Raw genomic sequence first — 27,950 nt, forward strand, 5'->3', positions numbered from 1 at the left:
TCTAGGACGCATAGTTTAGGAGATATGAGCAAAACAAGTTTTTTATAAAAAATTTTAAATTTTTTCAGGATTTGGATGGAATTTTCTATTTTTTTGTGGTGGTCATGAATTAAGCTCCTTTTCGCTTTAGGACGCATAGTTTAGGAGATATGAGCAAAACAAGTTTTTCATATAAAAATTTCAATTTTTTCAGGATTTGGTTGGAATTTTCGATTTTTTGGTGGTGGTCATGAATTAAGCTCCTTTTCGCTCTAGGACGCATAGTTTGGATGGAATTTTCGATTTTTTGGGGGTGGCCATGAATTAAGCTCCTTTTCGCTGTAGGACCCATAGTTTAGGAGATATGAGCAAAACAAGTTTTTTATAAAAAATTTTAAATTTTTTCAGGATTTGGATGGAATTTTCTATTTTTTTGTGGTGGTCATGAATTAAGCTCCTTTTCGCTCTAGGACGCATAGTTTAGGAGATATGAGCAAAACAAGTTTTTCATATAAAAATTTCAATTTTTTCAGGATTTGGTTGGAATTTTCGATTTTTTGGGGGTGGTCATGAATTAAGCTCCTTTTCGCTCTAGGACGCATAGTTTAGGAGATATGAGCAAAACAAGTTTTTCATATAAAAATTTCAATTTTTTCAGGATTTGGTTGGAATTTTCGATTTTTTGGGGGTGGTCATGAATTAAGCTCCTTTTCGCTCTAGGACGCATAGTTTAGTTTTTCAGGATTTGGTTGGAATTTTCGATTTTTTGGGGGTGGTCATGAATTAAGCTCCTTTTCGCTCTAGGACGCATAGTTTAGGAGATATGAGCAAAACAAGTTTTTCATATAAAAATTTCAATTTTTTCAGGATTTGGATGGAATTTTCGATTTTTTGGGGGTGGTCATGAATTAAGCTCCTTTTCGCTCTAGGACGCATAGTTTAGGAGATATGAGCAAAACAAGTTTTTCATATAAAAATTTCAATTTTTTCAGGATTTGGATGGAATTTTCGATTTTTTGGGGGTGGTCATGAATTAAGCTTCTTTTCGCTGTAGGACGCATAGTTTAGGAGATATGAGCAAAACAAGTTTTTCATATAAAAATTTCAATTTTTTCAGGATTTGGATGGAATTTTCGATTTTTTGGGGGTGGTCATGAATTAAGCTCCTTTTCGCTCTAGGACGCATAGTTTAGGAGATATGAGCAAAACAAGTTTTTTATAAAAAATTTAAAATTTTTTCAGGATTTGGATGGAATTTTCTATTTTTTTGTGGTGGTCATGAATTAAGCTCCTTTTCGCTTTAGGACGCATAGTTTAGGAGATATGAGCAAAACAAGTTTTTCATATAAAAATTTCAATTTTTTTAGGATTTGGTTGGAATTTTCGATTTTTTGGTGGTGGTCATGAATTAAGCTCCTTTTCGCTCTAGGACGCATAGTTTAGGAGATATGGGCAAAACAGTTTTTCATATAAAAATTTCAATTTTTTCAGGATTTGGATGGAATTTTCGATTTTTTGGGGGTGGCCATGAATTAAGCTCCTTTTCGCTGTAGGACCCATAGTTTAGGAGATATGAGCAAAACAAGTTTTTTATAAAAAATTTTAAATTTTTTCAGGATTTGGATGGACTTTTCTATTTTTTTGTGGTGGTCATGAATTAAGCTCCTTTTCGCTGTAGGACGCATAGTTTAGGAGATATGAGCAAAACAAGTTTTTCATATAAAAATTTCATTTTTTCCGGGATTTGGATGGAATTTTCGATTTTTTGGGGGTGGTCATGAATTAAGCTCCTTTTCGCTCTAGGACGCATAGTTTAGGAGATATGAGCAAAACAAGTTTTTCATATAAAAATTTCAATTTTTTCAGGATTTGGATGGAATTTTCGATTTTTTGGGGGTGGTCATGAATTAAGTTCCTTTTCGCTGTAGGACGCATAGTTTAGGAGATATGAGCAAAACAAGTTTTTCATATAAAAATTTCAATTTTTTCCAGGATTTGGATGGAATTTTCGCTTTTTTGGTGGTGGTCATGAAATAAGCTCCTTTTCGCTCTAGGACGCATAGTTTAGGAGATATGAGCAAAACAAGTTTTTCATATAAAAATTTCAATTTTTTCAGGATTTGGATGGAATTTTCGATTTTTTGGGGGTGGTCATGAATTAAGCTCCTTTTCGCTCTAGGACGCATAGTTTAGGATATATGAGCAAAACAAGTTTTTTATAAAAAATTTTAAATTTTTTCAGGATTTGGATGGAATTTTCGCTTTTTTGGTGGTGGTCATGAAATAGGCTCCTTTTCGCTCTAGGACGCATAGTTTAGGAGATATGAGCAAAACAAGTTTTTCATATAAAAATTTCAATTTTTTTAGGATTTGGATGGAATTTTCGATTTTTTGGGGGTGGTCATGAATTAAGCTCCTTTTCGCTCTAGGACGCATAGTTTAGGAGATATGAGCAAAACAAGTTTTTTATAAAAAATTTTAAATTTTTTCAGGATTTGGATGGAATTTTCTATTTTTTTGTGGTGGTCATGAATTAAGCTCCTTTTCGCTGTAGGACGCATAGTTTAGGAGATATGAGCAAAACAAGTTTTTCATATAAAAATTTCATTTTTTCCAGGATTTGGATGGAATTTTCGATTTTTTGGGGGTGGTCATGAATTAAGCTCCTTTTCGCTCTAGGACGCATAGATTTTTTGGGGGTGGTCATGAATTAAGCTCCTTTTCGCTCTAGGACGCATAGTTTAGGAGATATGAGCAAAACAAGTTTTTCATATAAAAATTTCAATTTTTTCAGGATTTAGTTGGAATTTTCGATTTTTTGGTGGTGGTCATGAATTAAGCTCCTTTTCGCTGTAGGACGCATAGTTTAGGAGATATGAGCAAAACAAGTTTTTCATATAAAAATTTCAATTTTTTCAGGATTTGGTTGGAATTTTCGATTTTTTGGGGGTGGTCATGAATTAAGCTCCTTTTCGCTCTAGGACGCATAGTTTAGGAGATATGAGCAAAACAAGTTTTTCATATAAAAATTTCAATTTTTTCAGGATTTGGATGGAATTTTCGATTTTTTGGGGGTGGTCATGAATTAAGCTCCTTTTCGCTCTAGGACGCATAGTTTAGGAGATATGAGCAAAACAAGTTTTTTATAAAAAATTTTAAATTTTTTCAGGATTTGGATGGAATTTTCTATTTTTTTGTGGTGGTCATGAATTAAGCTTCTTTTCGCTTTAGGACGCATAGTTTAGGAGATATGAGCAAAACAAGTTTTTCATATAAAAATTTCAATTTTTTCCAGGATTTGGATGGAATTTTCGCTTTTTTGGTGGTGGTCATGAATTAAGCTCCTTTTCGCTCTAGGACGCATAGTTTAGGAGATATGAGCAAAACAAGTTTTTCATATAAAAATTTCAATTTTTTCAGGATTTGGATGGAATTTTCGATTTTTTGGGGGTGGTCATGAATTAAGCTCCTTTTCGATCTAGGACGCATAGTTTACGAGATATGAGCAAAACAAGTTTTTTATAAAAAATTTTAAATTTTTTCAGGATTTGGATGGAATTTTCTATTTTTTTGTGGTGGTCATGAATTAAGCTTCTTTTCGCTTTAGGACGCATAGTTTAGGAGATATGAGCAAAACAAGTTTTTCATATAAAAATTTCAATTTTTTCCAGGATTTGGATGGAATTTTCGCTTTTTTGGTGGTGGTCATGAATTAAGCTCCTTTTCGCTCTAGGACGCATAGTTTAGGAGATATGAGCAAAACAAGTTTTTCATATAAAAATTTCATTTTTTCCAGGATTTGGATGGAATTTTCGATTTTTTGGGGGTGGTCATGAATTAAGCTCCTTTTCGCTCTAGGACGCATAGTTTAGGAGATATGAGCAAAACAAGTTTTTCATATAAAAGTTTCAATTTTTTCAGGATTTGGTTGGAATTTTCGATTTTTTGGGGGTGGTCATGAATTAAGCTCCTTTTCGCTCTAGGACGCATAGTTTAGGAGATATGAGCAAAACAAGTTTTTCATATAAAAATTTCAATTTTTTCAGGATTTGGATGGAATTTTCGATTTTTTGGGGGTGGTCATGAATTAAGCTCCTTTTCGCTGTAGGACGCATAGTTTAGGAGATATGAGCAAAACAAGTTTTTCATATAAAAATTTCAATTTTTTCAGGATTTGGTTGGAATTTTCGATTTTTTGGTGGTGGTCATGAATTAAGCTCCTTTTCGCTGTAGGACGCATAGTTTAGGAGATATGAGCAAAACAAGTTTTTCATATAAAAATTTCAATTTTTTCAGGATTTGGTTGGAATTTTCGATTTTTTGGGGGTGGTCATGAATTAAGCTCCTTTTCGCTCTAGGACGCATAGTTTAGGAGATATGAGCAAAACAAGTTTTTCATATAAAAATTTCAATTTTTTCAGGATTTGGATGGAATTTTCGATTTTTTGGGGGTGGTCATGAATTAAGCTCCTTTTCGCTCTAGGACGCATAGTTTAGGAGATATGAGCAAAACAAGTTTTTCATATAAAAATTTCAATTTTTCCAGGATTTGGATGGAATTTTCGCTTTTTTGGTGGTGGTCATGAATTAAGCTCCTTTTCGCTCTAGGACGCATAGTTTAGGAGATATGAGCAAAACAAGTTTTTTATAAAAAATTTTAAATTTTTTCAGGATTTGGATGGAATTTTCTATTTTTTGTGGTGGTCATGAATTAAGCTCCTTTTCGCTGTAGGACGCATAGTCTAGGAGATATGAGCAAAACAAGTTTTTCATATAAAAATTTCATTTTTTCCAGGATTTGGATGGAATTTTCGATTTTTTGGGGGTGGTCATGAATTAAGCTCCTTTTCGCTCTAGGACGCATAGTTTAGGAGATATGAGCAAAACAAGTTTTTCATATAAAAATTTCAATTTTTTCAGGATTTGGATGGAATTTTCGATTTTTTGGGGGTGGTCATGAATTAAGCTCCTTTTCGCTGTAGGACGCATAGTTTAGGAGATATGAGCAAAACAAGTTTTTCATATAAAAATTTCAATTTTTTCAGGATTTGGTTGGAATTTTCGATTTTTTGGGGGTGGTCATGAATTAAGCTCCTTTTCGCTCTAGGACGCATAGTTTAGGAGATATGAGCAAAACAAGTTTTTCATATAAAAATTTCAATTTTTTCAGGATTTGGATGGATTTTTCGATTTTTTGGGGGTGGTCATGAATTAAGCTCCTTTTCGCTCTAGGACGCATAGTTTAGGAGATATGAGCAAAACAAGTTTTTCATATAAAAATTTCAATTTTTTCAGGATTTGGTTGGAATTTTCGATTTTTTGGTGGTGGTCATGAATTAAGCTCCTTTTCGCTCTAGGACGCATAGTATAGGAGATATGAGCAAAACAAGTTTTTCATATAAAAATTTAAATTTTTTCAGGATTTGGATGGAATTTTCGATTTTTTGGGGATGGCCATGAATTAAGCTCCTTTTCGCTGTAGGACCCATAGTTTAGGAGATATGAGCGAAACAAGTTTTTCATATAAAAATTTCAATTTTTTCAGGATTTGGTTGGAATTTTCGATTTTTTGGGGGTGGTCATGAATTAAGCTCCTTTTCGCTGTAGGACGCATAGCTTAGGAGATATGAGCGAAACAAGTTTTTCATATAAAAATTTCAATTTTTTCAGGATTTGGTTGGAATTTTCGATTTTTTGGGGGTGGTCATGAATTAAGCTCCTTTTCGCTGTAGGACGCATAGTTTAGGAGATATGAGCAAAACAAGTTTTTCATATAAAAATTTCAATTTTTTCAGGATTTGGTTGGAATTTTCGATTTTTTGGGGGTGGTCATGAAGCTCCTTTTCGCTCTAGGACGCATAGTTTAGGAGATATGAGCAAAACAAGTTTTTCATATAAAAATTTCAATTTTTTCAGGATTTGGATGGAATTTTCGATTTTTTGGGGGTGGTCATGAATTAAGCTCCTTTTCGCTCTAGGACGCATAGTTTAGGAGATATGAGCAAAACAAGTTTTTCATATAAAAATTTCAATTTTTTCAGGATTTGGTTGGAATTTTCGATTTTTTGGTGGTGGTCATGAATTAAGCTCCTTTTCGCTCTAGGACGCATAGTTTAGGAGATATGAGCAAAACAAGTTTTTTATAAAAAATTTTAAATTTTTTCAGGATTTGGATGGAATTTTCGATTTTTTTGGGGTGGCCATGAATTAAGCTCCTTTTCGCTCTAGGACCCATAGTTTAGGAGATATGAGCAAAACAAGTTTTTCATATAAAAATTTCAATTTTTTCAGGATTTGGATGGAATTTTCGATTTTTTGGGGGTGGTCATGAATTAAGCTCCTTTTCGCTGTAGGACGCATAGTTTAGGAGATATGAGCAAAACAAGTTTTTCATATAAAAATTTCAATTTTTTCAGGGTTTGGTTGGAATTTTCGATTTTTTGGGGGTGGTCATGAATTAAGCTCCTTTTCGCTCTAGGACGCATAGTTTAGGAGATATGAGCAAAACAAGTTTTTCATATAAAAATTTCAATTTTTTCAGGATTTGGTTGGAATTTTCGATTTTTTGGGGGTGGTCATGAATTAAGCTCCTTTTCGCTCTAGGACGCATAGTTTAGGAGATATGAGCAAAACAAGTTTTTCATATAAAAATTTCAATTTTTTCAGGATTTGGATGGAATTTTCGATTTTTTGGGGGTGGTCATGAATTAAGCTCCTTTTCGCTGTAGGACGCATAGTTTAGGAGATATGAGCAAAACAAGTTTTTCATATAAAAATTTCAATTTTTTCCAGGATTTGGATGGAATTTTCGCTTTTTTGGTGGTGGTCATGAATTAAGCTCCTTTTCGCTCTAGGACGCATAGTCTAGGAGATATGAGCAAAACAAGTTTTTCATATAAAAATTTCATTTTTTCCAGGATTTGGATGGAATTTTCGATTTTTTGGGGGTGGTCATGAATTAAGCTCCTTTTCGCTCTAGGACGCATAGTTTAGGAGATATGAGCGAAACTAGTTTTTCATATAAAAATTTCAATTTTTTCAGGATTTGGATGGAATTTTCGATTTTTTGGGGGTGGTCATGAATTAAGCTCCTTTTCGCTGTAGGACGCATAGTTTAGGAGATATGAGCAAAACAAGTTTTTCATATAAAAATTTCAATTTTTTCAGGATTTGGTTGGAATTTTCGATTTTTTGGGGGTGGTCATGAATTAAGCTCCTTTTCGCTCTAGGACGCATAGTTTAGGAGATATGAGCAAAACAAGTTTTTCATATAAAAATTTCAATTTTTTCAGGATTTGGATGGATTTTTCGATTTTTTGGGGGTGGTCATGAATTAAGCTCCTTTTCGCTCTAGGACGCATAGTTTAGGAGATATGAGCAAAACAAGTTTTTCATATAAAAATTTCAATTTTTTCAGGATTTGGTTGGAATTTTCGATTTTTTGGTGGTGGTCATGAATTAAGCTCCTTTTCGCTGTAGGACGCATAGTTTAGGAGATATGAGCAAAACAAGTTTTTCATATAAAAATTTCAATTTTTTCAGGATTTGGATGGAATTTTCGATTTTTTGGGGGTGGTCATGAATTAAGCTCCTTTTCGCTCTAGGACGCATAGTTTAGGAGATATGAGCAAAACAAGTTTTTTATAAAAAATTTTAAATTTTTTCAGGATTTGGATGGAATTTTCTATTTTTTTTTGTGGTGGTCATGAATTATGCTCCTTTTCGCTCTAGGACGCATAGTTTAGGAGATATGAGCAAAACAAGTTTTTCATATAAAAATTTCATTTTTTCCAGGGTTTGGATGGAATTTTCGATTTTTTGGGGGTGGTCATGAATTAAGCTCCTTTTCGCTGTAGGACGCATAGTTTAGGAGATATGAGCAAAACAAGTTTTTCATATAAAAATTTCAATTTTTTCAGGATTTGGTTGGAATTTTCGATTTTTTGGGGGTGGTCATGAATTAAGCTCCTTTTCGCTGTAGGACGCATAGTTTAGGAGATATGAGCAAAACAAGTTTTTCATATAAAAATTTCAATTTTTTCAGGATTTGGTTGGAATTTTCGATTTTTTGGTGGTGGTCATGAATTAAGCTCCTTTTCGCTCTAGGACGCATAGTTTAGGAGATATGAGCAAAACAAGTTTTTCATATAAAAATTTCAATTTTTTCAGGATTTGGATGGAATTTTCGATTTTTTGGGGGTGGCCATGAATTAAGCTCTTTTTCGCTGTAGGACGCATAGTTTAGGAGATATGAGCAAAACAAGTTTTTTATAAAAAATTTTAAATTTTTTCAGGATTTGGATGGAATTTTCTATTTTTTTGTGGTGGTCATGAATTAAGCTCCTTTTCGCTTTAGGACGCATAGTTTAGGAGATATGAGCAAAACAAGTTTTTCATATAAAAATTTCAATTTTTTCCAGGATTTGGATGGAATCTTCGCTTTTTTGGTGGTGGTCATGAATTAAGCTCCTTTTCGCTCTAGGACGCATAGTTTAGGAGATATGAGCAAAACAAGTTTTTCATATAAAAATTTCAATTTTTTCAGGTTTTGGGTGGAATTTTCGATTTTTTGGTGGTGGTCATGAATTAAGCTCCTTTTCGCTCTAGGACGCATAGTTTAGGAGATATGAGCAAAACAAGTTTTTTATAAAAAATTTTAAATTTTTTCAGGATTTGGATGGAATTTTCTATTTTTTTGTGGTGGTCATGAATTAAGCTCCTTTTCGCTGTAGGACGCATAGTTTAGGAGATATGAGCAAAACAAGTTTTTCATATAAAAATTTCATTTTTTCCAGGATTTGGATGGAATTTTCGATTTTTTGGGGGTGGTCATGAATTAAGCTCCTTTTCGCTCTAGGACGCATAGTTTAGGAGATATGAGCAAAACAAGTTTTTTATAAAAAATTTTAAATTTTTTCAGGATTTGGATGGAATTTTCTATTTTTTTTGTGGTGGTCATGAATTAAGCTCCTTTTCGCTGTAGGACGCATAGTTTAGGAGATATGAGCAAAACAAGTTTTTCATATAAAAATTTCAATTTTTTCAGGATTTGGATGGAATTTTCGATTTTTTGGGGGTGGCCATGAGTTAAGCTCCTTTTCGCTGTAGGACCCATAGCTTAGGAGATATGAGCAAAACAAGTTTTTCATATAAAAATTTCAATTTTTTCAGGATTTGGATGGAATTTTCGATTTTTTGGGGGTGGTCATGAATTAAGCTCCTTTTCGCTCTAGGACGCATAGTTTAGGAGATATGAGCAAAACAAGTTTTTTATAAAAAATTTTAAATTTTTTCAGGATTTGGATGGAATTTTCTATTTTTTTGTGGTGGTCATGAATTAAGCTTCTTTTCGCTTTAGGACGCATAGTTTAGGAGATATGAGCAAAACAAGTTTTTCATATAAAAATTTCAATTTTTTCCAGGATTTGGATGGAATTTTCGCTTTTTTGGTGGTGGTCATGAATTAAGCTCCTTTTCGCTGTAGGACGCATAGTTTAGGAGATATGAGCAAAACAAGTTTTTCATATAAAAATTTCAATTTTTTCAGGATTTGGTTGGAATTTTCGATTTTTTGGGGGTGGTCATGAATTAAGCTCCTTTTCGCTCTAGGACGCATAGTTTAGGAGATATGAGCAAAACAAGTTTTTTATAAAAAATTTTAAATTTTTTCAGGATTTGGTTGGAATTTTCGATTTTTTGGGGGTGGTCATGAATTAAGCTCCTTTTCGCTCTAGGACGCATAGTTTAGGAGATATGAGCAAAACAAGTTTTTCATATAAAAATTTCAATTTTTTCAGGATTTGGATGGAATTTTCGATTTTTTGGGGGTGGTCATGAATTAAGCTCCTTTTCGCTCTAGGACGCATAGTTTAGGAGATATGAGCAAAACAAGTTTTTCATATAAAAATTTCAATTTTTTCAGGATTTGGATGGAATTTTCGATTTTTTGGGGGTGGTCATGAATTAAGCTCCTTTTCGCTCTAGGACGCATAGTTTAGGAGATATGAGCAAAACAAGTTTTTTATATAAAAATTTCAATTTTTTCAGGATTTGGATGGAATTTTCGATTTTTTGGGGGTGGTCATGAATTAAGCTCCTTTTCGCTCTAGGACGCATAGTTTAGGAGATATGAGCAAAACAAGTTTTTTATAAAAAATTTTAAATTTTTTCAGGATTTGGATGGAATTTTCTATTTTTTTGTGGTGGTCATGAATTAAGCTCCTTTTCGCTCTAGGACGCATAGTTTAGGAGATATGAGCAAAACAAGTTTTTCATATAAAAATTTCATTTTTTCCAGGATTTGGATGGAATTTTCGATTTTTTGGGGGTGGTCATGAATTAAGCTCCTTTTCGCTCTAGGACGCATAGTTTAGGAGATATGAGCAAAACAAGTTTTTCATATAAAAATTTCAATTTTTTCAGGATTTGGATGGAATTTTCGATTTTTTGGTGGTGGTCATGAATTAAGCTCCTTTTCGCTCTAGGACGCATAGTTTAGGAGATATGAGCAAAACAAGTTTTTTATAAAAAATTTTAAATTTTTTCAGGATTTGGATGGAATTTTCTATTTTTTTTGTGGTGGTCATGAATTAAGCTCCTTTTCGCTGTAGGACGCATAGTTTAGGAGATATGAGCAAAACAAGTTTTTCATATAAAAATTTCATTTTTTCCAGGATTTGGATGGAATTTTCGATTTTTTGGGGGTGGTCATGAATTAAGCTCCTTTTCGCTCTAGGACGCATAGTTTAGGAGATATGAGCAAAACAAGTTTTTCATATAAAAATTTCAATTTTTTCAGGATTTGGATGGAATTTTCGATTTTTTGGTGGTGGTCATGAATTAAGCTCCTTTTCGCTCTAGGACGCATAGTTTAGGAGATATGAGCAAAACAAGTTTTTCATATAAAAATTTCATTTTTTCCAGGATTTGGATGGAATTTTCGATTTTTTGGGGGTGGCCATGAATTAAGCTCCTTTTCGCTGTAGGACCCATAGTTTAGGAGATATGAGCAAAACAAGTTTTTCATATAAAAATTTCAATTTTTTCAGGATTTGGTTGGAATTTTCGATTTTTTGGGGGTGGTCATGAATTAAGCTCCTTTTCGCTCTAGGACGCAAAGTTTAGGAGATATGAGCAAAACAAGTTTTTCATATAAAAATTTCAATTTTTTCAGGATTTGGATGGAATTTTCGATTTTTTGGGGGTGGTCATGAATTAAGCTCCTTTTCGCTCTAGGACGCATAGTTTAGGAGATATGAGCAAAACAAGTTTTTTATAAAAAATTTTAAATTTTTTCAGGATTTGGATGGAATTTTCTATTTTTTTGTGGTGGTCATGAATTAAGCTCCTTTTCGCTTTAGGACGCATAGTTTAGGAGATATGAGCAAAACAAGTTTTTCATATAAAAATTTCAATTTTTTCCAGGATTTGGATGGAATTTTCGCTTTTTTGATGGTGGTCATGAATTAAGCTCCTTTTCGCTCTAGGACGCATAGTTTAGGAGATATGAGCAAAACAAGTTTTTCATATAAAAATTTCAATTTTTTCAGGATTTGGATGGAATTTTCGATTTTTTGGGGGTGGTCATGAATTAAGCTCCTTTTCGCTCTAGGACGCATAGTTTAGGAGATATGAGCAAAACAAGTTTTTTATAAAAAATTTTAAATTTTTTCAGGATTTGGATGGAATTTTCTATTTTTTTGTGGTGGTCATGAATTAAGCTCCTTTTCGCTGTAGGACGCATAGTTTAGGAGATATGAGCAAAACAAGTTTTTCATATAAAAATTTTATTTTTTCCAGGATTTGGATGGAATTTTCGATTTTTTGGGAGTGGTCATGAATTAAGCTCCTTTTCGCTTTAGGACGCATAGTTTAGGAGATATGAGCAAAACAAGTTTTTCATATAAAAATTTCAATTTTTTCAGGATTTGGATGGAATTTTCGATTTTTTGGGGGTGGTCATGAATTAAGCTCCTTTTCGCTGTAGGACGCATAGTTTAGGAGATATGAGCAAAGTTTAGGAGATATGAGCAAAACAAGTTTTTCATATAAAAATTTCAATTTTTTCCAGGATTTGGATGGAATTTTCGCTTTTTTGGTGGTGGTCATGAATTAAGCTCCTTTTCGCTCTAGGACGCATAGTTTAGGAGATATGAGCAAAACAAGTTTTTCATATAAAAATTTCAATTTTTTCAGGATTTGGATGGAATTTTCGATTTTTTGGGGGTGGTCATGAATTAAGCTCCTTTTCGCTCTAGGACGCATAGTTTAGGAGATATGAGCAAAACAAGTTTTTTATAAAAAATTTTAAATTTTTTCAGGATTTGGATGGAATTTTCTATTTTTTTGTGGTGGTCATGAATTAAGCTCCTTTTCGCTGTAGGACGCATAGTTTAGGAGATATGAGCAAAACAAGTTTTTCATATAAAAATTTTATTTTTTCCAGGATTTGGATGGAATTTTCGATTTTTTGGGAGTGGTCATGAATTAAGCTCCTTTTCGCTTTAGGACGCATAGTTTAGGAGATATGAGCAAAACAAGTTTTTTATAAAAAATTTTAAATTTTTTCAGGATTTGGATGGAATTTTCAATTTTTTTGTGGTGGTCATGAATTAAGCTCCTTTTCGCTCTAGGACGCATAGTTTAGGAGATATGAGCAAAACAAGTTTTTCATATAAAAATTTCATTTTTTCCAGGATTTGGATGGAATTTTCGATTTTTTGGGGGTGGTCATGAATTAAGCTCCTTTTCGCTCTAGGACGCATAGTTTAGGAGATATGAGCAAAACAAGTTTTTCATATAAAAATTTCAATTTTTTCAGGATTTGGATGGAATTTTCGATTTTTTGGGGGTGGTCATGAATTAAGCTCCTTTTCGCTCTAGGACGCATAGTTTAGGAGATATGAGCAAAACAAGTTTTTTATAAAAAATTTTAAATTTTTTCAGGATTTGGATGGAATTTTCTATTTTTTTTTGTGGTGGTCATGAATTAAGCTCCTTTTCGCTGTAGGACGCATAGTTTAGGAGATATGAGCAAAACAAGTTTTTCATATAAAAATTTCATTTTTTCCAGGATTTGGATGGAATTTTCGATTTTTTGGGGGTGGTCATGAATTAAGCTCCTTTTCGCTCTAGGACGCATAGTTTAGGAGATATGAGCAAAACAAGTTTTTCATATAAAAATTTCAATTTTTTCAGGATTTGGATGGAATTTTCGATTTTTTGGTGGTGGTCATGAATTAAGCTCCTTTTCGCTCTAGGACGCATAGTTTAGGAGATATGAGCAAAACAAGTTTTTCATATAAAAATTTCATTTTTTCCAGGATTTGGATGGAATTTTCGATTTTTTGGGGGTGGCCATGAATTAAGCTCCTTTTCGCTGTAGGACCCATAGTTTAGGAGATATGAGCAAAACAAGTTTTTCATATAAAAATTTCAATTTTTTCAGGATTTGGATGGAATTTTCGATTTTTTGGGGGTGGTCATGAATGAAGCTCCTTTTCGCTGTAGGACGCATAGTTTAGGAGATATGAGCAAAACAAGTTTTTCATATAAAAATTTCAATTTTTTCAGGATTTGGTTGGAATTCTCGATTTTTTGGGGTTGGTCATGAATTAAGCTCCTTTTCGCTCTAGGACGCATAGTTTAGGAGATATGAGCAAAACAAGTTTTTCATATAAAAATTACATTTTTTTCAGGATTTGGTTGGAATTTTCGATTTTTTGGGGGTGGTCATGAATTAAGCTCCTTTTCGCTCTAGGACGCATAGTTTAGGAGATATGAGCAAAACAAGTTTTTCATATAAAAATTTCAATTTTTTCAGGATTTGGATGGAATTTTCGATTTTTTGGTGGTGGTCATGAATTAAGCTCCCTTTCGCTGTAGGACGCATAGTTTAGGAGATATGAGCAAAACAAGTTTTTCATATAAAAATTTCAATTTTTTCAGGATTTGGATGGAATTTTCGATTTTTTGGGGGTGGTCATGAATTAAGCTCCTTTTCGCTCTAGGACGCATAGTTTAGGAGATATGAGCAAAACAAGTTTTTTATAAAAAATTTTAAATTTTTTCAGGATTTGGATGGAATTTTCTATTTTTTTGTGGTGGTCATGAATTAAGCTCCTTTTCGCTTTAGCACGCATAGTTTAGGAGATATGAGCAAAACAAGTTTTTCATATAAAAATTTCAATTTTTTCCAGGATTTGGATGGAATTTTCGCTTTTTTGGTGGTGGTCATGAATTAAGCTCCTTTTCGCTCTAGGACGCATAGTTTAGGAGATATGAGCAAAACAAGTTTTTCATATAAAAATTTCAATTTTTTCAGGATTTGGATGGAATTTTCGATTTTTTGGGGGTGGTCATGAATTAAGCTCCTTTTCGCTCTAGGACGCATAGTTTAGGAGATATGAGCAAAACAAGTTTTTTATAAAAAATTTTAAATTTTTTCAGGATTTGGATGGAATTTTCTATTTTTTTGTGGTGGTCATGAATTAAGCTCCTTTTCGCTGTAGGACGCATAGTTTAGGAGATATGAGCAAAACAAGTTTTTCATATAAAAATTTTATTTTTTCCAGGATTTGGATGGAATTTTCGATTTTTTGGGAGTGGTCATGAATTAAGCTCCTTTTCGCTTTAGGACGCATAGTTTAGGAGATATGAGCAAAACAAGTTTTTCATATAAAAATTTCAATTTTTTCAGGATTTGGATGGAATTTTCGATTTTTTGGGGGTGGTCATGAATTAAGCTCCTTTTCGCTGTAGGACGCATAGTTTAGGAGATATGAGCAAAGTTTAGGAGATATGAGCAAAACAAGTTTTTCATATAAAAATTTCAATTTTTTTCAGGATTTGGATGGAATTTTCGCTTTTTTGGTGGTGGTCATGAATTAAGCTCCTTTTCGCTCTAGGACGCATAGTTTAGGAGATATGAGCAAAACAAGTTTTTCATATAAAAATTTCAATTTTTTCAGGATTTGGATGGAATTTTCGATTTTTTGGGGGTGGTCATGAATTAAGCTCCTTTTCGCTCTAGGACGCATAGTTTAGGAGATATGAGCAAAACAAGTTTTTTATAAAAAATTTTAAATTTTTTCAGGATTTGGATGGAATTTTCTATTTTTTTGTGGTGGTCATGAATTAAGCTCCTTTTCGCTGTAGGACGCATAGTTTAGGAGATATGAGCAAAACAAGTTTTTCATATAAAAATTTTATTTTTTCCAGGATTTGGATGGAATTTTCGATTTTTTGGGAGTGGTGATGAATTAAGCTCCTTTTCGCTTTAGGACGCATAGTTTAGGAGATATGAGCAAAACAAGTTTTTCATATAAAAATTTCAATTTTTTCAGGATTTGGATGGAATTTTCGATTTTTTGGGGGTGGTCATGAATTAAGCTCCTTTTCGCTGTAGGACGCATAGTTTAGGAGATATGAGCAAAACAAGTTTTTCATATAAAAATTTCAATTTTTTCAGGATTTGGATGGAATTTTCGATTTTTTGGGGGTGGCCATGAATTAAGCTCCTTTTCGCTGTAGGACCCATAGTTTAGGAGATATGAGCAAAACAAGTTTTTCATATAAAAATTTCAATTTTTTCAGGATTTGGATGGAATTTTCGATTTTTTGGGGGTGGTCATGAATTAAGCTCCTTTTCGCTGTAGGACGCATAGTTTAGGAGATATGAGCAAAACAAGTTTTTCATATAAAAATTTCAATTTTTTCAGGATTTGGTTGGAATTTTCGATTTTTTGGGGGTGGTCATGAATTAAGCTCCTTTTCGCTGTAGGACGCATAGTTTAGGAGATATGAGCAAAACAAGTTTTTCATATAAAAATTTCAATTTTTTCAGGATTTGGTTGGAATTTTCGATTTTTTGGGGGTGGTCATGAATTAGTCTCCTTTTCGCTCTAGGACGCATAGTTTAGGAGATATGAGCAAAACAAGTTTTTCATATAAAAATTTTAAATTTTTTCAGGATTTGGATGGAATTTTCTATTTTTTTGTGGTGGTCATGAATTAAGCTCCTTTTCGCTTTAGGACGCATAGTTTAGGAGATATGAGCAAAACAAGTTTTTCATATAAAAATTTCAATTTTTTCCAGGATTTGGATGGAATTTTCGCTTTTTTGGTGGTGGTCATGAATTAAGCTCCTTATCGCTCTAGGACGCATAGTTTAGGAGATATGAGCAAAACAAGTTTTTCATATAAAAATTTCAATTTTTTCAGGATTTGGATGGAATTTTCGATTTTTTGGGGGTGGTCATGAATTAAGCTCCTTTTCGCTGTAGGACGCATAGTTTAGGAGATATGAGCAAAACAAGTTTTTCATATAAAAATTTCAATTTTTTCAGGATTTGGTTGGAATTTTCGATTTTTTGGGGGTGGTCATGAATTAAGCTCCTTTTCGCTCTAGGACGCATAGTTTAGGAGATATGAGCAAAACAAGTTTTTCATATAAAAATTTCAATTTTTTCAGGATTTGGATGGAATTTTCGATTTTTTGGGGGTGGTCATGAATTAAGCTCCTTTTCGCTCTAGGACGCATAGTTTAGGAGATATGAGCAAAACAAATTTTTCATATAAAAATTTCAATTTTTTCAGGATTTGGTTGGAATTTTCGATTTTTTGGTGGTGGTCATGAATTAAGCTCCTTTTCGCTCTAGGACGCATAGTTTAGGAGATATGAGCAAAACAAGTTTTTCATATAAAAATTTCAATTTTTTCAGGATTTGGATGGAATTTTCGATTTTTTGGGGGTGGCTATGAATTAAGCTCCTTTTCGCTGTAGGCCCCTAGTTTAGGAGATATGAGCAAAACAAGTTTTTCATATAAAAATTTCAATTTTTTCAGGATTTGGATGGAATTTTCGATTTTTTGGGGGTGGTCATGAATTAAGCTCATGAATTAAGCTCCTTTTCGCTTTAGGACGCATAGTTTAGGAGATATGAGCAAAACAAGTTTTTCATATAAAAATTTCAATTTTTTCAGGATTTGGTTGGAATTTTCGATTTTTTGGGGGTGGTCATGAATTAAGCTCCTTTTCGCTCTAGGACGCATAGTTTAGGAGATATGAGCAAAACAAGTTTTTCATATAAAAATTTCAATTTTTTCAGGATTTGGTTGGAATTTTCGATTTTTTGGGGGTGGTCATGAATTAAGCTCCTTTTCGCTCTAGGACGCATAGTTTAGGAGATATGGAGAATTAAGCTCCTTTTCGCTGTAGGACGCATAGTTTAGGAGATATGAGCAAAACAAGTTTTTCATATAAAAATTTCAATTTTTTCAGGATTTGGTTGGAATTTTCGATTTTTTGGGGGTGGTCATGAATTAAGCTCCTTTTCGCTCTAGGACGCATAGTTTAGGAGATATGAGCAAAACAAGTTTTTCATATAAAAATTTCAATTTTTTCAGGATTTGGATGGAATTTTCGATTTTTTGGGGGTGGCCATGAATTAAGCTCCTTTTCGCTGTAGGACCCATAGTTTAGGAGATATGAGCAAAACAAGTTTTTCATATAAAAATTTCAATTTTTTCAGGATTTGGATGGAATTTTCGATTTTTTGGGGGTGGTCATGAATTAAGCTCCTTTTCGCTCTAGGACGCATAGTTTAGGAGATATGAGCAAAACAAGTTTTTCATATAAAAATTTCAATTTTTTCAGGATTTGGTTGGAATTTTCGATTTTGTGGGGGTGGTCATGAATTAAGCTCCTTTTCGCTCTAGGACGCATAGTTTAGGAGATATGAGCAAAACAAGTTTTTCATATAAAAATTTCAATTTTTTCAGGATTTGGTTGGAATTTTCGATTTTTTGGTGGTGGTCATGAATTAAGCTCCTTTTCGCTCTAGGACGCATAGTTTAGGAGATATGAGCAAAACAAGTTTTTCATATAAAAATTTAAATTTTTTCAGGATTTGGTCATGAATTAAGCTCCTTTTCGCTCTAGGACGCATAGTTTAGGAGATATGAGCAAAACAAGTTTTTTATAAAAAATTTTAAATTTTTTCAGGATTTGGATGGAATTTTCTATTTTTTTGTGGTGGTCATGAATTAAGCTCCTTTTCGCTGTAGGACGCATAGTTTAGGAGATATGAGCAAAACAAGTTTTTCATATAAAAATTTCATTTTTTCCAGGATTTGGATGGAATTTTCGATTTTTTGGGGGTGGTCATGAATTAAGCTCCTTTTCGCTCTAGGACGCATAGTTTAGGAGATATGAGCAAAACAAGTTTTTCATATAAAAATTTCAATTTTTTCAGGATTTGGATGGAATTTTCGATTTTTTAGGGGTGGTCATGAATTAAGCTCCTTTTCGCTCTAGGACGCATAGTTTAGGAGATATGAGCAAAACAAGCTTTTCATATAAAAATTGCAATTTTTTCAGGATTTGGTTGGAATTTTCGATTTTTTGGTGGTGGTCATGAATTAAGCTCCTTTTCGCTCTAGGACGCATAGTTTAGGAGATATGAGCAAAACAAGTTTTTCATATAAAAATTTCAATTTTTTCAGGATTTGGATGGAATTTTCGATTTTTTGGGGGTGGTCATGAATTAAGCTCCTTTTCGCTGTAGGACGCATAGTTTGGGAGATATGAGCAAAACAAGTTTTTCATATAAAAATTTCATTTTTTCCAGGATTTGGATGGAATTTTCGATTTTTTGGGGGTGGTCATGAATTAAGCTCCTTTTCGCTGTAGGACGCATAGTTTAGGAGATATGGTCATGAATTAAGCTCCTTTTCGCTGTAGGACGCATAGTTTAGGAGATATGAGCAAAACAAGTTTTTCATATAAAAATTTCAATTTCTTCAGGATTTGGATGGAATTTTCGATTTTTTGGGGGTGGTCATGAATTAAGCTCCTTTTCGCTGTAGGACGCATAGTTTAGGAGATATGAGCAAAACAAGTTTTTCATATAAAAATTTCAATTTTTTCAGGATTTGGTTGGAATTTTCGATTTTTTGGGGGTGGTCATGAATTAAGCTCCTTTTCGCTCTAGGACGCATAGTTTAGGAGATATGAGCAAAACAAGTTTTTCATATAAAAATTTCAATTTTTTCAGGATTTGGATGGAATTTTCGATTTTTTGGGGGTGGCCATGAATTAAGCTCCTTTTCGCTGTAGGACCCATAGTTTAGGAGATATGAGCAAAACAAGTTTTTCATATAAAAATTTCAATTTTTTCAGGATTTGGATGGAATTTTCGATTTTTTGGGGGTGGTCATGAATTAAGCTCCTTTTCGCTCTAGGACGCATAGTTTAGGAGATATGAGCAAAACAAGTTTTTCATATAAAAATTTCAATTTTTTCAGGATTTGGTTGGAATTTTCGATTTTTTGGGGGTGGTCATGAATTAAGCTCCTTTTCGCTCTAGGACGCATAGTTTAGGAGATATGAGCAAAACAAGTTTTTCATATAAAAATTTCAATTTTTTCAGGATTTGGTTGGAATTTTCGATTTTTTGGTGGTGGTCATGAATTAAGCTCCTTTTCGCTCTAGGAGGCATAGTTTAGGAGATATGAGCAAAACAAGTTTTTCATATAAAAATTTAAATTTTTTCAGGATTTGGATGGAATTTTCGATTTTTTGGGGGTGGCCATGAATTAAGCTCCTTTTCGCTGTAGGACCCATAGTTTAGGAGATATGAGCAAGACAAGTTTTTCATATAAAAATTTCAATTTTTTCAGGATTTGGATGGAATTTTCGATTTTTTGGGGGTGGTCATGAATTAAGCTCCTTTTCGCTGTAGGACGCATAGTTTAGGAGATATGAGCAAAACAAGTTTTTCATATAAAAATTTCAATTTTTTCAGGATTTGGTTGGAATTTTCGATTTTTTGGGGGTGGTCATGAATTAAGCTTCTTTTCGCTCTAGGACGCATAGTTTAGGAGATATGAGCAAAACAAGTTTTTCATATAAAAATTTAAATTTTTTCAGGATTTGGATGGAATTTTCGATTTTTTGGTGGTGGTCATGAATTAAGCTCCTTTTCGCTGTAGGACGCATAGTTTAGGAGATATGAGCAAAACAAGTTTTTCATATAAAAATTTCAATTTTTTCAGGATTTGGTTGGAATTTTCGATTTTTTGGGGGTGGTCATGAATTAAGCTCCTTTTCGCTCTAGGACGCATAGTTTAGGAGATATGAGCAAAACAAGTTTTTCATATAAAAATTTCAATTTTTTCAGGATTTGGATGGAATTTTCGATTTTTTGGGGGTGGTCATGAATTAAGCTCCTTTTCGCTCTAGGACGCATAGTTTAGGAGATATGAGCAAAACAAGTTTTTCATATAAAAATTTCAATTTTTTCAGGATTTGGATGGAATTTTCGATTTTTTGGGGGTGGTCATGAATTAAGCTCCTTTTCGCTCTAGGACGCATAGTTTAGGAGATATGAGCAAAACAAGTTTTTTATAAAAAATTTTAAATTTTTTCAGGATTTGGATGGAATTTTCTATTTTTTGTGGTGGTCATGAATTAAGCTCCTTTTCGCTGTAGGACGCATAGTTTAGGAGATATGAGCAAAACAAGTTTTTCATATAAAAATTTCATTTTTTCCAGGATTTGGATGGAATTTTCGATTTTTTGGGGGTGGTCATGAATTAAGCTCCTTTTCGCTCTAGGACGCATAGTTTAGGAGATATGAGCAAAACAAGTTTTTCATATAAAAATTTCAATTTTTTCAGGATTTGGATGGAATTTTCGATTTTTTGGGGGTGGTCATGAATTAAGCTCCTTTTCGCTCTAGGACGCATAGTTTAGGAGATATGAGCAAAACAAGTTTTTCATATAAAAATTTCAATTTTTTCAGGATTTGGTTGGAATTTTCGATTTTTTGGGGGTGGTCATGAATTAAGCTCCTTTTCGCTGTAGGACGCATAGTTTAGGAGATATGAGCAAAACAAGTTTTTCATATAAAAATTTCAATTTTTTCATGATTTGGATGGAATTTTCGATTTTTTGGGGGTGGTCATGAATTAAGCTCCTTTTCGCTCTAGGACGCATAGTTTAGGAGATATGAGCAAAACAAGTTTTTTATAAAAAATTTTAAATTTTTTCAGGATTTGGATGGAATTTTCTATTTTTTTGTGGTGGTCATGAATTAAGCTCCTTTTCGCTGTAGGACGCATAGTTTAGGAGATATGAGCAAAACAAGTTTTTCATATAAAAATTTCATTTTTTCCAGGATTTGGATGGAATTTTCGATTTTTTGGGGGTGGTCATGAATTAAGCTCCTTTTCGCTCTAGGACGCATAGTTTAGGAGATATGAGCAAAACAAGTTTTTCATATAAAAATTTCAATTTTTTCAGGATTTGGATGGAATTTTCGATTTTTTGGGGGTGGTCATGAATTAAGCTCCTTTTCGCTCTAGGACGCATAGTTTAGGAGATATGAGCAAAACAAGTTTTTCATATAAAAATTTCAATTTTTTCAGGATTTGGTTGGAATTTTCGATTTTTTGGGGGTGGTCATGAATTAAGCTCCTTTTCGCTCTAGGACGCATAGTTTAGGAGATATGAGCAAAACAAGTTTTTCATATAAAAATTTCAATTTTTTCATGATTTGGATGGAATTTTCGATTTTTTGGGGGTGGTCATGAATTAAGCTCCTTTTCGCTCTAGGACGCATAGTTTAGGAGATATGAGCAAAACAAGTTTTTCATATAAAAATTTCAATTTTTTCAGGATTTGGTTGGAATTTTCGATTTTTTGGTGGTGGTCATGAATTAAGCTCCTTTTCGCTCTAGGACGCATAGTTTAGGAGATATGAGCAAAACAAGTTTTTCATATAAAAATTTCAATTTTTTCAGGATTTGGATGGAATTTTCGATTTTTTGGGGGTGGCCATGAATTAAGCTCCTTTTCGCTGTAGGACCCATAGTTTAGGAGATATGAGCAAAACAAGTTTTTCATATCAAAATTTCAATTTTTTCAGGATTTGGATGGAATTTTCGATTTTTTGGGGGTGGTCATGAATTAAGCTCCTTTTCGCTGTAGGACGCATAGTTTAGGAGATATGAGCAAAACAAGTTTTTCATATAAAAATTTCAATTTTTTCAGGATTTGGATGGAATTTTCGATTTTTTGGGGGTGGTCATGAATTAAGCTCCTTTTCGCTGTAGGACGCATAGTTTAGGAGATATGAGCAAAACAAGTTTTTCATATAAAAATTTCAATTTTTTCAGGATTTGGTTGGAATTTTCGATTTTTTGGGGGTGGTCATGAATTAAGCTCCTTTTCGCTCTAGGACGCATAGTTTAGGAGATATGAGCAAAACACGTTTTTCATATAAAAATTTCAATTTTTTCAGGATTTGGTTGGAATTTTCGATTTTTTGGGGGTGGTCATGAATTAAGCTCCTTTTCGCTCTAGGACGCATAGTTTAGGAGATATGAGCAAAACAAGTTTTTCATATAAAAATTTCAATTTTTTCAGGATTTGGTTGGAATTTTCGATTTTTTGGGGGTGGTCATGAATTAAGCTCCTTTTCGCTCTAGGACGCATAGTTTAGAAGATATGAGCAAAACAAGTTTTTCATATAAAAATTTCAATTTTTTCAGGATTTGGATGGAATTTTCGATTTTTTGGGGGTGGTCATGAATTAAGCTCGTTTTCGCTCTAGGACGCATAGTTTAGGAGATATGAGCAAAACAAGTTTTTCATATAAAAATTTCAATTTTTTCAGGATTTGGATGGAATTTTCGATTTTTTGGGGGTGGTCATGAATTAAGCTACTTTTCGCTCTAGGACGCATAGTTTAGGAGATATGAGCAAAACAAGTTTTTCATATAAAAATTTCAATTTTTTCAGGATTTGGTTGGAATTTTCGATTTTTTGGGGGTGGTCATGAATTAAGCTCCTTTTCGCTCTAGGACGCATAGTTTAGGAGATATGAGCAAAACAAGTTTTTTATAAAAAATTTTAAATTTTTCAGGATTTGGATGGAATTTTCGATTTTTTGGTGGTGGTCATGAATTAAGCTCCTTTCCGCTGTAGGATGCATAGTTTAGGAGATATGAGCAAAACAAGTTTTTCATATAAAAATTTCAATTTTTTCAGGATTTGGTTGGAATTTTCGATTTTTTGGGGGTGGTCATGAATTAAGCTCCTTTTCGCTCTAGGACGCATAGTTTAGGAGATATGAGCAAAACAAGTTTTTCATATAAAAATTTCAATTTTTTCAGGATTTGGATGGAATTTTCGATTTTTTGGGGGTGGTCATGAATTAAGCTCCTTTTCGCTCTAGGACGCATAGTTTAGGAGATATGAGCAAAACAAGTTTTTTATAAAAAATTTTAAATTTTTTCAGGATTTGGATGGAATTTTCTATTTTTTTGTGGTGGTCATGAATTAAGCTCCTTTTCGCTTTAGGACGCATAGTTTAGGAGATATGAGCAAAACAAGTTTTTCATATAAAAATTTCAATTTTTTCCAGGATTTGGATGGAATTTTCGCTTTTTTGGTGGTGGTCATGAATTAAGCTCCTTTTCGCTCTAGGACGCATAGTTTAGGAGATATGAGCAAAACAAGTTTTTCATATAAAAATTTCAATTTTTTCAGGATTTGGATGGAATTTTCGATTTTTTGGGGGTGGTCATGAATTAAGCTCCTTTTCGCTCTAGGACGCATAGTTTAGGAGATATGAGCAAAACAAGTTTTTTATAAAAAATTTTAAATTTTTCAGGATTTGGATGGAATTTTCTATTTTTTTGTGGTGGTCATGAATTAAGCTCCTTTTCGCTCTAGGACGCATAGTTTAGGAGATATGAGCAAAACAAGTTTTTCATATAAAAATTTCATTTTTTCCAGGATTTGGATGGAATTTTCGATTTTTTGGGGGTGGTCATGAATTAAGCTCCTTTTCGCTCTAGGACGCATAGTTTAGGAGATATGAGCAAAACAAGTTTTTCATATAAAAATTTCAATTTTTTCAGGATTTGGATGGAATTTTCGATTTTTTGGGGGTGGTCATGAATTAAGCTACTTTTCGCTCTAGGACGCATAGTTTAGGAGATATGATCAAAACAAGTTTTTCATATAAAAATTTCAATTTTTTCAGGATTTGGATGGAATTTTCGATTTTTTGGGGGTGGTCATGAATTAAGCTCCTTTTCGCTCTAGGACGCATAGTTTAGGAGATATGAGCAAAACAAGTTTTTCATATAAAAATTTCAATTTTTTCAGGATTTGGATGGAATTTTCGATTTTTTGGGGGTGGTCATGAATTAAGCTCCTTTTCGCTCTAGGACGCATAGTTTAGGAGATATGAGCAAAACAAGTTTTTTATAAAAAATTTTAAATTTTTTCAGGATTTGGATGGAATTTTCTATTTTTTTGTGGTGGTCATGAATTAAGCTCCTTTTCGCTCTAGGACGCATAGTTTAGGAGATATGAGCAAAACAAGTTTTTCATATAAAAATTTCAATTTTTTCAGGATTTGGATGGAATTTTCGATTTTTTGGGGGTGGTCATGAATTAAGCTCCTTTTCGCTGTAGGACGCATAGTTTAGGAGATATGAGCAAAACAAGTTTTTCTTATAAAAATTTCAATTTTTTCAGGATTTGGTTGGAATTTTCGATTTTTTGGGGGTGGTCATGAATTAAGCTCCTTTTCGCTCTAGGACGCATAGTTTAGGAGATATGAGCAAAACAAGTTTTTCATATAAAAATTTCAATTTTTTCAGGATTTGGATGGAATTTTCGATTTTTTGGGGGTGGTCATGAATTAAGCTCCTTTTCGCTCTAGGACGCATAGTTTAGGAGATATGAGCAAAACAAGTTTTTCATATAAAAATTTCAATTTTTTCAGGATTTGGTTGGAATTTTCGATTTTTTGGTGGTGGTCATGAATTAAGCTCCTTTTCGCTCTAGGACGCATAGTTTAGGACCCATAGTTTAGGAGATATGAGCAAAACAAGTTTTTCATATAAAAATTTCAATTTTTTCAGGATTTGGATGGAATTTTCGATTTTTTGGGAGTGGTCATGAATTAAGCTCCTTTTCGCTGTAGGACGCATAGTTTAGGAGATATGAGCAAAACAAGTTTTTCATATAAAAATTTCAATTTTTTCAGGATTTGGTTGGAATTTTCGATTTTTTGGGGGTGGTCATGAATTAAGTTCCTTTTCGCTCTAGGACGCATAGTTTAGGAGATATGAGCAAAACAAGTTTTTCATATAAAAATTTCAATTTTTTCAGGATTTGGTTGGAATTTTCGATTTTTTGGGGGTGGTCATGAATTAAGCTCCTTTTCGCTCTAGGACGCATAGTTTAGGAGATATGAGCAAAACAAGTTTTTTATAAAAAATTTTAAATTTTTTCAGGATTTGGATGGAATTTTCTATTTTTTTGTGGTGGTCATGAATTAAGCTCCTTTTCGCTCTAGGACGCATAGTTTAGGAGATATGAGCAAAACAAGTTTTTCATATAAAAATTTCAATTTTTTCAGGATTTGGATGGAATTTTCGATTTTTTGGGGGTGGTCATGAATTAAGCTCCTTTTCGCTGTAGGACGCATAGTTTAGGAGATATGAGCAAAACAAGTTTTTCATATAAAAATTTCAATTTTTTCAGAATTTGGTTGGAATTTTCGATTTTTTGGGGGTGGTCATGAATTAAGCTCCTTTTCGCTCTAGGACGCATAGTTTAGGAGATATGAGCAAAACAAGTTTTTCATATAAAAATTTCAATTTTTTCAGGATTTGGATGGAATTTTCGATTTTTTGGGGGTGGTCATGAATTAAGCTCCTTTTCGCTCTAGGACGCATAGTTTAGGAGATATGAGCAAAACAAGTTTTTCATATAAAAATTTCAATTTTTTCAGGATTTGGTTGGAATTTTCGATTTTTTGGGGGTGGTCATGAATTAAGCTCCTTTTCGCTCTAGGACGCATAGTTTAGGAGATATGAGCAAAACAAGTTTTTCATATAAAAATTTCAATTTTTTCAGGATTTGGACGGAATTTTCGATTTTTTGGGGGTGGTCATGAATTAAGCTCCTTTTCGCTCTAGGACGCATAGTTTAGGAGATATGAGCAAAACAAGTGTTTTATAAAAAATTTTAAATTTTTTCAGGATTTGGATGGAATTTTCTATTTTTTTGTGGTGGTCATGAATTAAGCTCCTTTTCGCTTTAGGACACATAGTTTAGGAGATATGAGCAAAACAAGTTTTTCATATAAAAATTTCAATTTTTTCCAGGATTTGGATGGAATTTTCGATTTTTTGGTGGTGGTCATGAATTAAGCTCCTTTTCGCTCTAGGACGCATAGTTTAGGAGATATGAGCAAAACAAGTTTTTCATATACAAATTTCAATTTTTTCAGGATTTGGTTGGAATTTTCGATTTTTTGGGGGTGGTCATGAATTAAGCTCCTTTTCGCTCTAGGACGCATAGTTTAGGAGATATGAGCAAAACAAGTTTTTTATAAAAAATTTTAAATTTTTTCCTTTTCGCTCTAGGACGCATAGTTTAGGAGATATGAGCAAAACAAGTTTTTCATATAAAAATTTCAATTTTTTCAGGATTTGGATGGAATTTTCGATTTTTTGGGGGTGGTCATGAATTAAGCTACTTTTCGCTCTAGGACGCATAGTTTAGGAGATATGATCAAAACAAGTTTTTCATATAAAAATTTCAATTTTTTCAGGATTTGGATGGAATTTTCGATTTTTTGGGGGTGGTCATGAATTAAGCTCCTTTTCGCTCTAGGACGCATAGTTTAGGAGATATGAGCAAAACAAGTTTTTTATAAAAAATTTTAAATTTTTTCAGGATTTGGATGGAATTTTCTATTTTTTTGTGGTGGTCATGAATTAAGCTCCTTTTCGCTCTAGGACGCATAGTTTAGGAGATATGAGCAAAACAAGTTTTTCATATAAAAATTTCAATTTTTTCAGGATTTGGATGGAATTTTCGATTTTTTGGGGGTGGTCATGAATTAAGCTCCTTTTCGCTGTAGGACGCATAGTTTAGGAGATATGATCAAAACAAGTTTTTCATATAAAAATTTCAATTTTTTCAGGATTTGGATGGAATTTTCGATTTTTTGGGGGTGGTCATGAATTAAGCTCCTTTTCGCTCTAGGACGCATAGTTTAGGAGATATGAGCAAAACAAGTTTTTCATATAAAAATTTCAATTTTTTCAGGATTTGGTTGGAATTTTCGATTTTTTGGTGGTGGTCATGAATTAAGCTCCTTTTCGCTCTAGGACGCATAGTTTAGGACCCATAGTTTAGGAGATATGAGCAAAACAAGTTTTTCATATAAAAATTTCAATTTTTTCAGGATTTGGATGGAATTTTCGATTTTTTGGGAGTGGTCATGAATTAAGCTCCTTTTCGCTGTAGGACGCATAGTTTAGGAGATATGAGCAAAACAAGTTTTTCATATAAAAATTTCAATTTTTTCAGGATTTGGTTGGAATTTTCGATTTTTTGGGGGTGGTCATGAATTAAGCTCCTTTTCGCTCTAGGACGCATCGTTTAGGAGATATGAGCAAAACAAGTTTTTCATATAAAAATTTCAATTTTTTCAGGATTTGGTTGGAATTTTCGATTTTTTGGGGGTGGTCATGAATTAAGCTCCTTTTCGCTCTAGGACGCATAGTTTAGGAGATATGAGCAAAACAAGTTTTTTATAAAAAATTTTAAATTTTTTCAGGATTTGGATGGAATTTTCTATTTTTTTGTGGTGGTCATGAATTAAGCTCCTTTTCGCTCTAGGACGCATAGTTTAGGAGATATGAGCAAAACAAGTTTTTCATATAAAAATTTCAATTTTTTCAGGATTTGGATGGAATTTTCGATTTTTTGGGGGTGGTCATGAATTAAGCTCCTTTTCGCTGTAGGACGCATAGTTTAGGAGATATGAGCAAAACAAGTTTTTCATATAAAAATTTCAATTTTTTCAGAATTTGGTTGGAATTTTCGATTTTTTGGGGGTGGTCATGAATTAAGCTCCTTTTCGCTCTAGGAC

The sequence above is a fragment of the Haematobia irritans genome, chromosome 1, assembly GCF_050003625.1.
Source record: "Haematobia irritans isolate KBUSLIRL chromosome 1, ASM5000362v1, whole genome shotgun sequence".
NCBI classification, from domain to species: domain Eukaryota; kingdom Metazoa; phylum Arthropoda; class Insecta; order Diptera; family Muscidae; genus Haematobia; species Haematobia irritans.